This window comes from Pipra filicauda, unplaced genomic scaffold (assembly GCF_003945595.2).
Source record: "Pipra filicauda isolate LSUMZ 115617 unplaced genomic scaffold, ASM394559v2 scaffold2_size9829703_pilon, whole genome shotgun sequence".
NCBI lineage: Eukaryota > Metazoa > Chordata > Aves > Passeriformes > Pipridae > Pipra > Pipra filicauda.
The window spans coordinates 1,009,297-1,026,365 of NW_024104421.1; the positions used below are offsets into that span (position 1 = coordinate 1,009,297).

Here is a 17,069-nt window from a genome sequence, read left to right on the forward strand (position 1 = left end):
AGTCATAGTCTGAAAGAAGGAGGTAGAGTCCTTTCTGAAGATAACAGGTTTTTGAAAACAGTTATGCTTTTTTTCTTGTATACATTCAATTGTTTAAGAGTGGATAAGAATTTGCTAGGTTATTACCCCAAGGCACTGAAGACCTCATCTGCAGAAGATGTAGCAACACAGTTTTCTTTATACCACTCCACTAATTCACCTCAACCTTAATGGGTGGATTGAAGACTTGAAGAGTTAAAAACTAGCAGCCAAAAGCCTCAAGAAGTTCTTGTGAAAATGAAAGTGTATGCACAAAACCTCATGTTTCCCTGTTTCTCTCATTGTGCTCTCCAGAGTGTACTGCACTGTGCATGGCTGGAAGCAGCTTCAGCCACCCCACAGGTGAAATGTGGAGAGCTGTGAGTCACAGTGACTGTAAATGGTTGCATTTTCTGTGCCCACTGTGTGGTGAACTGGGGTGTTTGATTATTTTGGGTTTTTTTTAATCCCTGGGGAATATCCAGCAGATGATTGTGATGGCAGTATTTTATTTAGCAAAGACTGTTAGACTGAGATAGTTTTATGTACCCACCCAGCCTGGCGAGGTGAGATGAGATCCCACCCACCACCACTGTGGGACTGCCCACCCTCAGAAGACGGAGGTTGGCCTTTGCCCACCCTTCTGCCTTGTGCCTTCAGAAAGTCCTGATGGTATTTTTGTGCTGAGGAGGGGCTGATCAGAGTAATTTTGGGACTTTGCTCTGTTTGCTTCCTAAAAATGTATCACAAGCTGTTTGTCACTGAGTGACATCTTCCTGGTGGCCTCAGCAAAGAGGCAAAGGGTTGAACAGGACAATGGAACTTGCAGATTGCATCAGTGGAAGCTTTTTGAGGGAGGAGTGTCTGGATATGATGGTGTGGAGGTTGTGGTCAGAGGCAGGACTTCAGTCTTCTCAAGGCTGTTGATCTGATTTCACCACTATTAAAATTTGGGCAACATTAAAAAAAAAAAATCACTTTACTGAAATATATTACAATACATAATACTTACCATGGGAGATATTATACAGTATATGATGTATTACTTTCTATAATAATGTTGTGAAAGTCTTTGTAAGGATGTGTGCTACAGTTCAATATTCCATACCTAAAATTTTCTCTCTTATTAGGTGTTTTTGGAAAGGGTTGGTTCAGTTTCCTAATTGTGCTTTTCCATACGTTTAATTCCTGTGCATAGAGCTCTTGCCTGTTTCTGGAATCGTGCCCTTGCAGTCCTCCCAAATAATGATCCCCAACCATGTTGCTGTAGAAACAAAAACATTGTAGATCGTGTTATGGAAATAGAGAGAAAGTCAAAGAAATAGCTTAAAAGTATACATTTTCTTAGGTACATCCTATGGAAACTACAGTTAATATGGAAGTGAATTTAGCTGCAGAGTAGGATCTAGGTTTCTTCACGTGGCAACAGGCCCCTTTTTTTACCAGTTCTGTCACTCCACTTGAAACTGTAGCCAAGAACCACAATTTCAGAAGTCTCTATTAATGTTTGAGGATTGCTTCACTGACTTGTTAATGAACAGTTGAATTAGGTGGTATTTTACCTTTAGAAATGCATTTTTCTTTTTACTTCAACAAAATGATTAAGCTTTGTGTAGATCTGCTTTTTTTTTCAAAGGGTCTTTTTCCATACAGATTATCTCCAGCTCTGCTCCTGAAAAAGTAAATCTTCTACATGTCAAAGCTTGTAGCCAGTTTATAGCTTCACTTTTGCTTTTCCTTTTCTAACAGTCATAAAACAACCTTTTTGAAGTGTGCTTGACACTAGCTAGATAGTTTTATGTAGATAAAATTAACAATTAGAAAATGCTTAAGTCTGTTGTATGGGAATAAACTGAGGGTCAGTGTTGTAAACTAACCTGAATCCAGCTGAGATTCTAACTCAGGTTATTATTAAAATTATTACTACTGTTGTTATTACTACATATTTTTGTCATATCTGTGCCTGCCTAGGCCTGGCTGTGAAAGATAATTAAGTACAGAGTAATAAAAGCAAAGCTTCAAAACCATAGAAATATCAAGTTTCATGGAAAACAAATTTTGCAAAGAGGGGTTGGTTAAGGGAGAAGATAGGTCAGAGACAAGACAAGGACAAGCAAGTATCGCTGATGAAAGTTAGTAGCAGAAAACACAAGAATGAGCAAAATGAATACTACCTTTTTCTTGTATTCTGCCATTATGAAGAAGACAGGGAGTAGCCCTGTGCCTTGCTTCCAGGTTGTTGGGAAAGACAGAAACATAACAGGGACTATTCTGTAAACAAATGTTACAGGTCTGGGTGTTCTGTGAGCTGCCTTCATTGTCCTCAGGATCTCACCCTAAGTAGGAGTGACTTGAGTGGGGCTTGTGCTTTTCTCAGCTCCTGGTGCATGTCTGCTGTATTAATACTGTGCAGGTTAGGGAGGGAAGATAAAGGACAAATTCTATATTATGCTGTTCAGTTGATGAATGCTTAATGTGATAACCAAATAATATTAGTTAAGCAATTGATTTTTTTTTTGTTCTTTGTGATGCTGGTAACTGGTTAGTCTGATAGGTCAAGATCTGCAGGACCTGTCTTTGTAAGGGGAAATTTTGATTATCATCACTGAAGACTGACTTTTTCCCTCTCTTCTTCAACAGATTTATTTGAAAAGCCCATAGAGATATTAATTTTTCTAAGGGCAGAAATTCATGATTGAGGAAATTTCTATACAAAATATAGAGAACACATTTCTGTTTGTTTGTCTAATTGCATAATATAGGAAATTGAGGTGCGTCTTCAGAAAGTTTGCCTGCATGCAGAGCTCAGTATGAACCAGGGATGGTTGTCTTTTGAAACCTCGTGCGCCAACCTGCTCTTGGTAGTGTCTTACGTGCTGCTGCTTTTCATGGAGCTCTCTCAGCTGTAGGGCTGGCAAAGTAATTCCATCAAGTTAAACCAGTAGGAAAAAGTGCCTGGTTTTATATATCGAGGTTGCTGATTTCAGAATTGGGTTGTGTGTGTGTGTGTCTGTGTGTTTTGGTGTTTAAAAATAAAAGAAATTCCTCTTTATTCATACATATATTTCATACTACAAATGATTTGTTTTGGTTAGACTAGGTTGATATTAATAGACTGCAGCAAAGCTTAGGGATGCAAAACCTGACTGAAAGGATGGCCACACATGAGATGAACTTTGGCTTCTGTGAACTTGATGTGTCACGTCACAAGTATGGTCTCAGACTTGCGTCTGCAACCATGCTCATGTGATCCAGCAAAATAACAGTAGTACTAGAGGTTTTTTTTGTTTTCAAATCACTGCTTTGCTGTGCACTTTGGGCCACAGAAGACTTGCTTTGCTACTTTTGCAACCAGGTAGACTGAGGCACAAAGCTAGTAACGGGAATCCTATGGCTAGGCAGGGCCACCTGGGTTGGACAGCCCACCTGTGCTGTTCCATGCAGCAGTGGATGCAGAGGAGTCCCAGCTCCCACCTCCTGCCTCCCACACTTGTACATTTGTGCCACAAAATGCTTTTCCCTTCTCTGCTGAAGGCTTGGGGTAACACAGCAGTAGCCAGAACTGCGACAGGTGCCCAAGAGATCTGGGGTGCATCACACTCCCGAACTGCAGAGGGACCAGGTGGGGTTTGGGAAGTCGTGCTGAGTGATGTGAGACATGGCAGTTCTGGGCTCTGTCATACCTGGGGGAGGTGCCACGCTGTCACCCGTGCAGGAAGCTGAAGTGCAGCTCAAGACCCTAGAGGCAGTATCTTATGGAGTAAATGTGTGAGTAACCCTCCTACTCACAAGGTGTCAGCTGGGAGCAGAGGCAAATGCAGAGGACCTCTCAGTCCCGGGGCTGTCCTCGCACCACTAACCATGCGAGCATGTTGGGTTGGGGATGTAAAAACAGTGAGTGTAGGTGAGCTGTTTAAACACTCAAGAGCAACAGGAATATGTAGTCACATCTTCCTCCCGGTTCAATCTCTGTATTGATTTATCGTGATAAGAGGTGCCACTTTAGTTCTAGTAATGTCTACTTTTTTTTTTTTTTTTTTTTTTTTGCTATTACATATTTCTATGGCAGCTTTTCCATGTGATATATTTTGGGTCACACATTAATTTACACCAGCCTCTGTTCTGCAAAAAAGAGTTCATGAACTAAATGAAAAGGAACGGGGAGGGGGATGTCTAGCAGAGCCCAGGCTTTTGTTTCATGTTTTGGATTATTTTCTTTTTTAAAATAAAATCGTTGATATGCATTTTGCTTTTATTTTTCTAGCCTTCCTCTTGCTGATGACCGGGTTCCTGTTTGATCCTGTTTACAAGCTTTCGAAGACTGAAAATAACCCCAACTCCTCTGCATTGGGTAGGAAAACAAAGCCATATAAAGACATACTGCAATTACTCTGGAGCGTGGCAATATGGAAGAGTGGGGTATGAAGGAAGAGCTTATAGAGAAAAAGGAGAAGGTTACTAGGTTACCACAAAAGACATTAGTGTACACAGTTTTTCTCACCCACTCTTTTGGACTGGGAGGAGGGGGAGGAGTGGGTGTACCAGCAAGTAAATAAGAGTGTTCTCCAGAGTGTGTATTCCCAGTCTAAATGTTTTGTCTATACTTCCTGTTACTCATTCAAACTGCTGTGCAGTTCTATTTCAATCTATTCAAAACACCAAATAAGGTAAATTTAAAAGATTTTTTTGAGGCTGGGATGTTGTTTTCTTTTGGGGGTTTTTGTTTTGGTTTTCTTTTTCCCTTTAAAAGTTACTGGCAAGATAAAGAATATTCCCTTAATTACTGTAAACTTGTGAATATATGTGCAATATTTTAGTAGCGTTGATGTGTAAGTATGTATATCCAAGGTACTAAATTTTTACAAATATTTTAAAATTACATTTCTTGCAGTTAGGGAGAGTAGATAGGGAATAATCTGGTTAAATGTTGTTGGCCTGGCAGGAGACTCAGACACAGGCAATCTCACAGATGTGATGTCTTCTTGATCCTGTAGTTTTTATGCTTAGCCTGACTGCCATGAATAATAAATGTTTGTAGAATTAAGGTTTCAAAGACAAGAAACTCCTTTTGGTAGCGTTGTTTTTATCTTGTTATTGTGGACTTTAGGAACTAGAGTTGAGTGTGTCACTACTGAGTGTGATGAGTTTGTCCTAGGGTTAGGTGTCACCCAGCTTGACCTGGTTGCCATCATACTTATGTTTCCTGTGCCTCTGCAAGGAGTGCAGCCACAGTGACAGGTCTGGTTTTCATGGGTGGAAATGAGAAAAAAGTGTGGAAGGCAACAGAAACCAGAGCAGTTGATGAAACTGCTGAGATGAAACCCTGAGCCAGCCTTCCTGATTTCAGAATGACTTTGTCCACATGCAGAGTGCTATTCCACTGTTATATGGGGAATTATCTAATGAAATTTGAATGCAGGATTATGTAATTTATTGATAATATTCTGGTGTAAATCAATGCCTTTCTGCTTCGTAGTGAGGCCTTAGACACGCATACGAGATGACAGTCTAAGTCATGGTATTTTAACATGATTGATTCAGATACGAGTAAGTTTTATGATTCACTTTCCTCTATCTAAATGCCAGTGTCAGTTGTGACATTCTCATCTTTTCCCCTTCTGAATAAGCTTATCAAAGAAGAAATCACTAATATACCAAGCAGGGCTTAATAATCAAGGAAGTGAAACTTCTGTTTTAGAGAAAGAAAAAAAATCCTTTGCTGAGTTGCTGGATGATTTTTAAATAATAAAAGCTTACCATGTACTGAGCAACTGCTTTATTTTTTTAAAATATTATTTTTTAAGGCTTTCATTCTGAGAGGGGTCAGTAGCCTTTGAGAATTGAGCCACTTTGTTGACAAATCTGTCCTGTAAATTGAACAGCATTAATTAGAAGTTTATGCTGCAGATTCTTACTTTTTAATGTGGGTGGTGGTATCAACGAATATGTCTAATGAATTTGAAGATGATTTTAAAAGGTCTGCCACCTGTAGATAAAAATGTGCATTACTACACATGGTAATTATCAAGACCGAGGGCCTTGACATGATCCACTGACCCTTTGAAATCAAAACACTTACTGTAAAGAAAAAAAGGCACTGATTTCTCCATCTATGTTAATATAGGAGGTCTGTATATTCAGCTGTATTGATACACTGTACTATATCTAGGGGAAAAAAAAAGATACTTTGAATTACGTTAGACTCAAGTTTTCCATCGTTTCCTCTACAGACTTATAAAGCCCTCGCTATTTTTGTATGTGTTGAGGGATATTTTTTTTTTTTAATGTAATGAAGTAGATTACTAAAAATATTCAGGTGTCTGAGACAGCAGCAAAACATCTCTGAGCCACCCTACAAAAATAAACTAGATTTGTGCGTGCAGGATGAAAAAGAAAGTATACAGGAACAGATTTCAGCTCCAGGCTTTTTTTTCAGGGGCACTTGCAATAAGGGAGGGGAGCAATAACCCAGCAACTATCATTGTAAAAATTATGAAAAGCACTTTGATGGTCCTTTTTAAAGTCAGTTCACTAAACAGGGGCCAAATCAAAAGCCTGAAAGGCAACTTGCAGTTTGCTATTAACAACCTCAGCCCCTTGCTGCTATTTGCAGTTGAGAACGAGTGCTTCTGCACACAGTAATGGTGAGAAAAACTAAAGGGAAATAAAGGATGCGAATGAGGGATTTTCTGTTTTCATGTGAGTACTTGGAACACCAAGCAAGCGAAGAAGCAGCAATTTTAGCTAAGCTAATGTAATAGAAGACCATTGCACCCAAACTGTCTCAGCAGAACTTCCTGCATAATTAGATTGTAAATCTTCTCAACTGAGGAAGTTTTGCCCAGGGTCAGATTGTCTAAGTAATAATCCATTCTACATAAATTAGAAGATTTGAACTGCTGGGATACATTATTACATTAGTTTCGTTTTTTATTCTTAATATAACTAAGGAGAACAAATGCAACAATTCTTTTTCTTTTCTTCTTTTTAATTATGTTATGTCTTTTTAGTTTTCTATTACCTCAGAAGGCCTTTCGTGTAGGTTTTGGGATTTTTCCCAAACAATGATGATGAAGTTGTCACGTAGGCAAATTAATACATTTTTAATATACTTCAGAAAGCGATACCACAGAATCCTTTGGCCACCAGATTCTGTGGTATCACTTCCTCAGTGAAGCATTTAGCCAGTGATGCTACTGCTGTGTTTGTGCTGCTAAAGTTTTATCTCCAACTGTGATGCCTTTCTGCAAAGAATAGAATTGCCATCTTCTAGGTAAGAACTAATAGGTGAAAATTTACAATAACTCATGTACAGCAAGCAGGCTTCTATTAGCTCTGTTGTTTTCTTCGAGAAAAGGAAGATTATGGGTACTTCATGTGCATAAACAGTTATATATAAAAGTAATGGGCTAAGTTCCTGAAGTTCTTATTCAGGCAAAAATTGCCACTGAAATTTTAGTATTTGATCTTCTTGAAGGAAGCCAAGTTTGCAATGTAGCACAGATTAATTTATATGAACTTGTCAGTATGTGTTTGGGGGATTTTGGTTGTTTTGGTGTGGTTGTTTTTTTTTTTTTCCTACATTTGACTTTCACTATGAATTGGAGAAGCAGTCAACTGTTCAGGAGAGCCTTTTGGAGATAAAACAGCCTTTGGGCTGGACTCTTAGGGTGTCTGTGTAGACTTCACCAATACTGAACAACAGAGAGAGGAGATGAGGGAAGGGCTTGTGGGAGCGCTCACAGTGCTGTGGGATCCCAGTTCCTGGGGCTGCTTTGGATGTGCACCAACTCCATGGTCTCCATTAGATGCATTTTAGAGATCTAGACCTGCACAGTGGTAGTGACTGGTGGCAGGACTGCTAAGCCAGCCTGATCTAGCTCTGTGATGGGTTGTCATCTTGTTGTTGTATGTATAAGTGTTGAGAGAAATGTAATAAGAGGAAAGGGCTGGCTTCTGTCATTAATGATGTTTTTAAATATCTGTCTCTTCTTGCTGAAAATTCATTTGTTACATAATGGTAATTTTTTTTTTTTTTTTTTTTTTTGAAAAACAAGAAGGAAACTGTCTGGGGTTGGAGGTACTAAATTCCTCATTTCCCATCTAATCCCTGTGTTCAAGGATAGAAAAAAAAAAGGGAATACATAATCCTGTGTTTTCAAATACAGGAGTATTTTGATGACCTGGTGCTGGTTCTATTATCTCAGCTGCCTGATGAGTCTGTGGTCAGCCTGCTCTGCAGAGCACTGGCAGCTGAAGGTGAAGCATAAGTTTTGGTGGAAATGGCAGGTGCTCTCAGAAGTCCTGGAAATGGGGGTACTCCCATACTGAGGGATGTCTGGTCACCCTTCCCTCAACTGCTGCACAAGGAGCACACTTCAATACACTTCTTTATTTTCCTCTACTGTTGTGAGACACCAATGGATGTGGGGAAAAAAAGAAATAATACTTTAGAAGATATTAAGCTAAAAATGAAGATCTGTGAAAGCCCTTAGAAACTGGAATTCTGGGGAAACACCAAATCTTTCAGGTGCTCTTGGAAGCATAAAAGAGCATTGGAAGTCCATCGATAAACCATTATTTTTTGCTTCCACTTAAAATCCAAACTTGATCTCATTGCTGCCACTATAATCCTTATAAAATTACTTTTTCATAATTAAAACGTCCATCATTATTATTAGTATTTAACAGCAAGTAGCTGTGGTGTTTTTTTTTTTCCTCAGGAGCATCAGATATAAAGAAAATCAGAAATCAGACCTCAAGACTACTTTTGAGGCAGAAATAATCCAACCATTATTTCTGGTGTAAAAGGTTTGTGAATAGCATCATTTGCCTAGAAGCTGTTTTCCAACCTAATAACTCCTGGAATAATGACCTAAAACTGTTTCCAAGAGGATTAAGGCCCATATAACTATTAGGAAGTATAAGTTTCTGAAAAAGCTTCTTTCTGATTGGTAGAGAGGTGAGTTCTGATTTAGGTTAAAGCTGCTTGCTTAGGAGAATCAGTTTCAATCTCTCTGAAGTCAAAATGTTGAAGTAATCCTCTGGAGAAGGATTGTCTGAGGGTTTTTTTTTTTTTTCCTTTCTATATATGTGTATATATATTGTGTATGTGTAGATATTACTTATTGCCATAATGATTTGGAAGATGGTAATTTTACCGGGTTTTCAATCCATTTGGGGAGGGGGGGGTGGGTTAATCTTCTGCTTTAGTGTGCCTTGGGCAGAATCTGTTCAAAATGGGCTGAGATTGCAGCTGAACACTTGGCTTGTTGGTTAATCATCACTTGAAAACTCTTCATTGGAGAGACTGCAGAACAGAATTTATTATCTGTAATGATATTGGTGTGTTTTAAGGTTGTGCACATGTGGTATATGCTTCGCTCTTGTTAATTGCCTTTTTAGCTAGCGTGATCTCTAAAGGGGAAGGAGGAGAAAACGTGGGCTGAGGATGACTTGGGAATATCCAGTGTACAGGGGTCAGGCATTATGCATTAGAGGAATGCATGGATTTGCAGCTGAATCGTTTTGATAGAGAGCTGCTTGCTGAATTGCACTTTTAAATTGGCAAAACTTCCCAAATGTGCGTCAAAACACACTGGTGACAGAAGCTCACTACAGAAAGCACGTGAATTCACACTGAAATGACTGTTAACCACCTATTGCTTTTCACCTTCTTGAATTAACTGGAGCTAATGTCGTAATTCTGGCTGAATCCCAGAAATGTCTCAGCAGATCACACTGAAGACCTGAAATCATCAGTGAGTTCAGCCAGCTTTATCCTAGGGTGCCTCCTTGCCAGCAATCAGGATTGGTTTACATCTGTCCCAAGAGCATACTCATGTAAGAAGGTGAAATAAACATCTGGCATTAGCAAAGTAAAATAGAATTGTTTTATTTACAGAGGCATTAGTATCACTGGCCACTCAGAAATTCGTAAAAATATGCGTATATACTGTATTAATTCTGACCTTTGGGGAAGTTTGGCCTTGTGTGCAATTTAAAGGTGATTTAGCAGAGGTTCTCACTAATAAGGTAACAATCAGATTTGGCTGTCAACTGAGTTGTTATACAAGACAGAGCCACTTCTGTGGGACACGGAAATCCATCTTTAAAAAATGCAGAAGGAATGTAACCAGTGATGGTACTTAACATGCAGCTGAACTGGGCCCTGTTTTGAAAAAATGACTCTAATTTTTACAGTGGTTGACTGTAGCCACAATAGAGAAAAGCGAGTAAGTGTTTGCTGATCAGATCTATGGGCAAATTCTTATTTTGATTCAGGGTGCACAGTGCCAAAAATCTGATGCATATGCTTATGAAAGATTTTTCTGGTTCTGTATGTACTATAAATACATTCCACATGGCTTTATACAAAGCTCTCTGTTATTTCAGTAAGTCACAAGCTACTAAGCCAGATCCAAAGAAGGTGAAGCTCTGAATCAAGTTCTTTAACACTTTATGACTTTGAAACCCTGTTTTAAAGTATATTTGCTTCATTAATTTGTGGCTTTCATCTCAGTTGGGTAAGCATTGAAAAGATAGGCAAAATTTAATGGGGAAAAAAATACCTTTTCACAAAGGTCTCATGTTGCCATTAAGCCAGCAGACTGAAGAAAGTTCCTCTTCATTTTCAGTAGTCTAGGTTTTGGGTTTTAACCAGGAGTATGTAGTTTTACTTAAATAATTAAAGGAATGCTGTTGCTGAAGGTGTTACTTGGTGTGACCAAGTTTGTAAAACTGCTTGCCTTGCGTGAATAGGAATCTTTCCTGGGATTTTGAGGAAAAAAATATCTGTTCTGTATCTACTCCCAGCTGTGTGACTGAGGGTGTAGTTGTGGAACACGGCCTTTCTAGCCCCCAGGCAGGTCTGTCTGGAGTAAGAGCTCCTTGGAGTGTCCCCAAGTATCCGTAAAATGAAGTCTGGCTACTGCCTTGCTGGTTTCCCTTTTTTTAGTAAGGATCTTGGATTAGCTGCAGAGGTAAAGCAGGGGGTTCGGGAAACCTAAGCAGTAAACTCTGAGTAGAACTGCAGAGATATTTTTTGCATTGCAGCAACAGGTTGCTCTAGTTCCTCCTCATTTCTTTTATTTTAAACTAGCATTTATATAGTCAGAGGCACCAAAGTAAATTGAAATTAAGATGGAACTCTCTTTCCTTCTCTCCTCCCCTCTTTTTAATTCCCCCGCTCCCCAAGCAGCTTGATATTTCCAATGGAAAGGGTAGTTTGGTACCCAATATTGGTGATACAATACAGCATCACCCCATTCAGTTGCCTTGTATCTTGCTCATAAGCTTCATAATTGTGCCTTCTCGCTGTACCTTTCCCACATACCTGAGGTTTTATGCTTTCTAGCATTGCAACACTGGAAGAGAGTGTCCACTCCCTTCCATGTGTCATCTCTGCAGCCACTAAGGAAATGCCAAGCATGAGGCAGATCGTAGTCGTGGCTTATGCCTGTGTAACATTGGTGGAGATGACTGGGTTTGGGAATTGAGAACTTTGGGAGTGCATATGTGGTCATGGGAAGATTGTTGTGGGGTGTTTCGTGTGTGGGGATGGCAGGGGGGCAGTGATAGCAAAGCTGAGCTTTGAGATTTCATATCGAGTTCTTGGCAGCCACAGTCAGAACAAGCGCTCTGCATCCCTTTCCTCAGGGTGGGGGTGGGGAAGAGAGCATCAAAAAATACTGACATCCTGCAGCTGCTTTTTGGTCAGCCTCTGTAAACTTAGATGAAAGAGGTAAAAGGTGAAGATAATAATTTTATAAGGAGTCTGGTGTTTCATGCTTTCCTCCTAAGAGCTGGGCACAAGAGAATGTCTTGACTAGCAGCTGGGGAGTGCTGAGCCCCCACCCTCAGAAAATGAGGCTTCCTTGCAGCATCTCATCTTGAGTGCCCCTAGCTGAAGCACCTGAAGCCTCCAGCTGCTCCCCAGTCATCGGATGGGAGCACTTATGAAGAAAAGGGAAATGGGGGATTCAGCGACTGGAACTTGTAAGACAGGAGAGCCATCAGCTTCTGATTTGTACACCTTTGAAAGGGTTAATACCGAGGTGCTCTATTGTATTAATGATGGTTGTCTCTTCACAGAGCCCATTGGGCTCTTTCAGGGGCCTCTCAAAACAATGAGTGCAGTGAGGCTGTTCTGTCTAATTACTCCAAGACAGGGATGCTAAAGAGGAATTAATGACAGTTGACAAGTGCAATTAATAATTATAGCAAAGCTGGGAGTCATGCAGCAGGCAGATGACAATAACAGGGTAACTGTACATGACAGCTTTCATCCGTTCCCCCCCTCCCCATCCCTGCCCCGCCTGCTTCTTCTTTCTTTTACCCTTTAATGTGAGCTGCTGCCTGCAACCACAGGCCGGGCCCTGTGTGGACAAGGAAGGAGAAAGCTCTGAGATCTGGATGCTTAGATTTGTCCAATTCTAACCCGCCCCCCCCAGCCTCAGTCTCTCCCTCCTAAAGAAAAATAAAATTAAAAAAAAAATAAATATTAAGAATATTACCAACAGCACCAACTTAGCGGCACAGGCTTCTGTTAGCTTTCACGGTCAGGTGTTGACAAGACTACTTAAAATTCATGTTGGGAGATTGGAAGGAGAAGGGGACAGGGAAAGGCAGCAGCAAGCTGGAGTTGAAGTGGGATTTCCATATCAAAGGCCAGGCCTTTGGCTCTGAATGGTAATTAAAGTACCCAGATTTCATCTCCTTGGTCAGCTCATGAAAAGGAAAAAAAAATTAGAGAGAGGATTTTTTCACTCCCTTTAGACTACAGTACAGCAAGCAGTAAATTAAATGAAAGTTGAGCTAAAAGGTGCCTAACGCTTCAATCTTTTGCATCTAATAGAATCTATGATGTTTTTAAAGCATTTATTCAGTTCACATCTCCATCTTGCTGTGATTATAAAGGATATCATGTCTGCTTACATTTATTGGGCACACATCTTGGCCTTCCCAGGGTTGTAAAAGGATTTCACTTTGCATTATGTTGCTGTTGTGTTACGGCCTTTTGGCTTAAAAAAAAAAAAATAAGGGAGGGGGGAGAGTGTGAAAAGGAAGAAAAAAAAAGCACATTTCTATGTACTATTTAGCTGGTCGTTGTAGGAACCACTAACAGTGAGAACCAAATAAATGCAAATTTAATGAGGCGTGGGGAACTAGTAATGAGATATAACAGCCTCTCACCTTGAGGTTGTTGGTTCAAACCAAGACCATTGAAAGTGGCCACAAACCAGCAGTCATGTGAGAGTCCATATGCAATGTTTTCACTTGGGTCCAGTTCCTAGTGGATACACAGTGATAAAATGGAAGCCCTGCTTGCATTTGCTCAAGTCCCTCTTCAGGGACAAGGACTGTAGGGCTGTGTCCTCTCTGGATTTGCTGCCTGTGGCATGGGTCATGATCAAGTCAGGGTTATGCGTCTTGCCCTGAGCTCCTTCCTTGGCTGTCTTGATTCCAGGTCTCCTATAGAGATGCAGTGGTCTTTGGAGCTATTGGTCTGGCCTTTCAGAGGCACTGGGTGAGCACTGGAAGCTTTGGAAGATTACCATGTGTGTCCTGTTGTGCCCTTCCCTTTCCCTTTAGGTCTGGGCTGGCCAAGCAGTCACTCAGCAGCTTGGGCTCCCAGCTCTGGGTTTGCACCTCAGTAAATCCACGGCTGCACCCTCTTTTGCTGAATGCCCTGAGGAAAAAAGAAATTTTGCTCTTTTCAATTCTGCTTCGTAACTATGAAAGACCAAAATGCGTATAATTAAAGGTAACCAGGCTGGGTCTCACTTGCTTCAGGGACTGGGTCAGAACCTGCTACAGGTCACTGAAAATGTCTCTCCTGACCCCACTGGATGCTGGATCGGTTCCTTGAGCTGAAAACTTGAGGTTCAGCTGGTTTGGTGCATTCTCCCACAGTTACATCTCCACTATAGCAAATATGTGTCTTCTGACATAACCATTTTGCTGTGAATCACTACAGATGTGGGCAGTGTCCACTTTCCGATAGTACAGCTGCTGTGCTGGAAGGGGTAAGAGCCTCTTGAAACAAAACATGGAATAGTTATGATTAAAATTTAAAAAGGAAAGGAAGGGGGGAAACAAGGCAAAGTATTGTTGCTGTAACAAAGAGCAAGAACTTAGAAATAAGCCCCAAACTAAGTACTTGCTGAATACAAAACCACCCTGAACTTCAGAGTCTTGCAAATCTAGACTTGCATTCTAAATGCTGAGGTTATTTTTCTTCCTTTCTTGCTCTTTTGCTTCTCTCTTCCTCTCCAAGGTGAGTTCTCCTCCCTGCCTGCCCCCAGCTCAAGTGCATCATTTTCTGCTATTGTGTTTTAAAAAACTCTGCTGCAGGGGCTCTGAAATGAATAAAAATGTAATCCTCAATGTGCCCATTGTGCACTCTCATTTGTTTTTGCTGTATCGATTTATCAGCGGAGGGAAATTACTCGCTGGAAGAGAGGATGCCAGTCAGAATGACATTTATTTCATAGTACAAGGAGGCTCTCCAGCGTGTTTCCATGTAACCCAGATATTGGAGCTGTAAAAGGGCTTGTAACAAGGTTTAGTGCTATGATTAGATCGTGTGGAGCACCTCGCTTTCATAACAACAGGCACTTGGCGGGAGCCAAGGCCTCAGGTTATGGTCAACTTTTTTTTTATTTCCTCTTACCTTAACACAGAGTATTTGGCTTGCACCTCAAAATATTCCTCTGTTCAAGAGTCAGCCATGCCAACTTGTGCAAATCTTACTTTGTATTTATAAAAGTTTCGAGTTTTCACGTCTCCGAGTTAAAAAGAGAAAAAAAAAAAAAGATAAAATATTTACTTGTTAATCTTTTTAGCTTTGTGCTTCCTTGTGTTTCTAGTGAAATAGCCCCGTGATTTTAATTCACCAAAGCAAATCTTCTCCTCCAGTGACTGTAAGCTATGGTTGCTCAAGGCAAAACAATTACCTGTAAAAATGGAACATATTCTTTACCCAAAACCTTGCAATAGCTATATGTGAGTTGCAAATAAAGGTGGGACTCAGGAGGCTGAATCCTGGTCCTGGGGGTTGTGTTTGGCTGCTGTTGCTGGATAGTTTGTGCTAAGGGTTTTGCTGTGCTGATTCATGTCTGGGGTCTGTGTAGCTCAGCAGCCCCTTTTCAACAGCATCAAAGGTCAAGTGGTTCAAAGAAAGATTCACAAATCCCAGAGTGGGTCCTGCTCCGTGGCACTGCCTTTTAGCACATGGCTGTTGGCTTGCTCTCCACAGCGTTTTATGTACCTTTGGAATTGCCCTGTTAGGAAGTATTCTTTAAACTCTTCATTAGACAAAAGTATGTCAAAACCTGTGTCTGAAAATAAACTGGATTAACAAACTCTTTCATTCTAACATGGATATTGATAACACATAACCTGTGCTTTTATTTATTGCCACAGATATGGTATTGCTGCTAACTTCTATACATTTATAGTTATCCCTCTTTGATTTACCTAGTCATGAGCTTCACTGGCATCATATAGCAGGGAGCTTTGGGAGTGGAACCTGTCCCATAAGCTTGGAACTGGTGCTGGTGGGGGGAGCCCACTGCTCCTGACCATTGCAGGACTGTGGGGAAAGAGACAGTAGGAGGTATGGGAAGTTATGTCTGTGTTGAAGATTGCTTGATGCTTTCCATTCTAAAACTCTCTGTTCAGCTGTTCATATCTTTGCCAAATGATTTCAGCTTTGGCTGATATTTTCCATTTTGGGTGTTTGCCTCAGACATTAAAAAAAAAAAAATTAAAATAATTTTTCAGCCAAAATGGCTCAGCTGTCCCCAAGCTGAGAGAAAAAATAAGTTGTTTTGCTTTTATTAAAAATATTCTCAGTTTCTCAATGGAAAGCTCAGCTCCCAAGTTACAAGCCTCTCCAATGCTAAATTTTGTGTATCCAGTAGTAACGTTATTGAGTGATAGAATTAACCAGGTTTACCCAACCTGTGGAGTTTTTTGCTGTACTGTGAACCCATACTGTGAATGTCTCTGTTGCCTTTGTCTTCAGGATGGTGTCTGGGGAGTAATGGTTAAGGTGAGCTTAGCTAGAACTACTTAGCCCATTTTCCATCTCTGTTTTAAAGAGAGGATAATGCTGCTGATACAGCTGTATCCACCTGCAGTAAGAGCTCACAGAATGAGCCCAGGGTTTTGCTAGCTAAGCCTGACCTAAACTGAACTGTTTCTTTCTAGCCCAGATGAGATATGTTATGTTCCTCCTAAAGTTCAGGTCAGAAATACAGAGAGAGCAAAGGAGAAAGAGCAGTGCTGAACTGTGACAGAGAAATAAAATCAAACAAGTGTCTGGCAGAGGACAGCACTATTGTTTTTAGTAAAGTTGGGGGCATGCATACAAATAGCTCTGATGGAACTTGCTGCAGCAGCAGGAGCTTGGCTCTTCCCTGCGGGGACGGGCACCTGTTATTTGCTTGAGACATCCCCTTCTGTGGGCAGGCATTGAACCTTCCAGGAGAGAATAAACGACAGGTTTCCTTTTTCTGCCTTGCTGAGGTAGCAAATGGCCAATGTAAGGAAATAGCTGTGTTCCTACGGGGAGAAAGAATTGGAGTCTGTGAATATGTGGACCTGAGGAAAGGAGGTCTCAGCGCACCAAAGACTGAAGATGTGAGATGGGTTGAAGTAGCTAGAAAATCATCTAGGCAGCTATGATGGCCTGCATTCTTGAAACCTTGTACACTTTAGGAATGACCTGTTTTGTCAGTACATTGGATGATGGGGAGGTTGATTGATTTTTATATTTTTTTCCCGTTCTGCGTACCCGAGTGGCCACATTTGGAATGAAATATGGATTCTGATAATAACCAGATAAATGGGAAAAATGAAGTTTAAATGGTGGTGTTATCTTAAAATAAATGCTTCGGTATCACACAGGCTAAAGCTATTTAAGCATATGGAAATATATGTGAAATCAGTATACTGCTATGTCACTTTTTGCGTCAGAATCGGCGTGTGTCTGTGCTGACAAAATGGCATGTATTACCTTTCCCCATCTGTTCAAAGCACATTTA

At 40.6% G+C, this 17,069-nt stretch overlaps 1 protein-coding gene across 1 annotated transcript in view; it reads left to right on the forward strand.

Annotated features, from left to right (window-relative positions):
* Positions 1-4,310: 4,310 nt before the first annotated feature.
* The window catches only part of SOX5 (SRY-box transcription factor 5), a 479,309-nt gene continuing 466,550 nt past the window's right edge, over positions 4,311-17,069 (forward strand). Inside the window, exon 1 of the mRNA XM_027726598.2 lies at positions 4,311-4,369. The gene's annotated coding sequence lies outside the window, so the exon portion shown is untranslated. The remainder of the gene's footprint in view (positions 4,370-17,069) is intronic.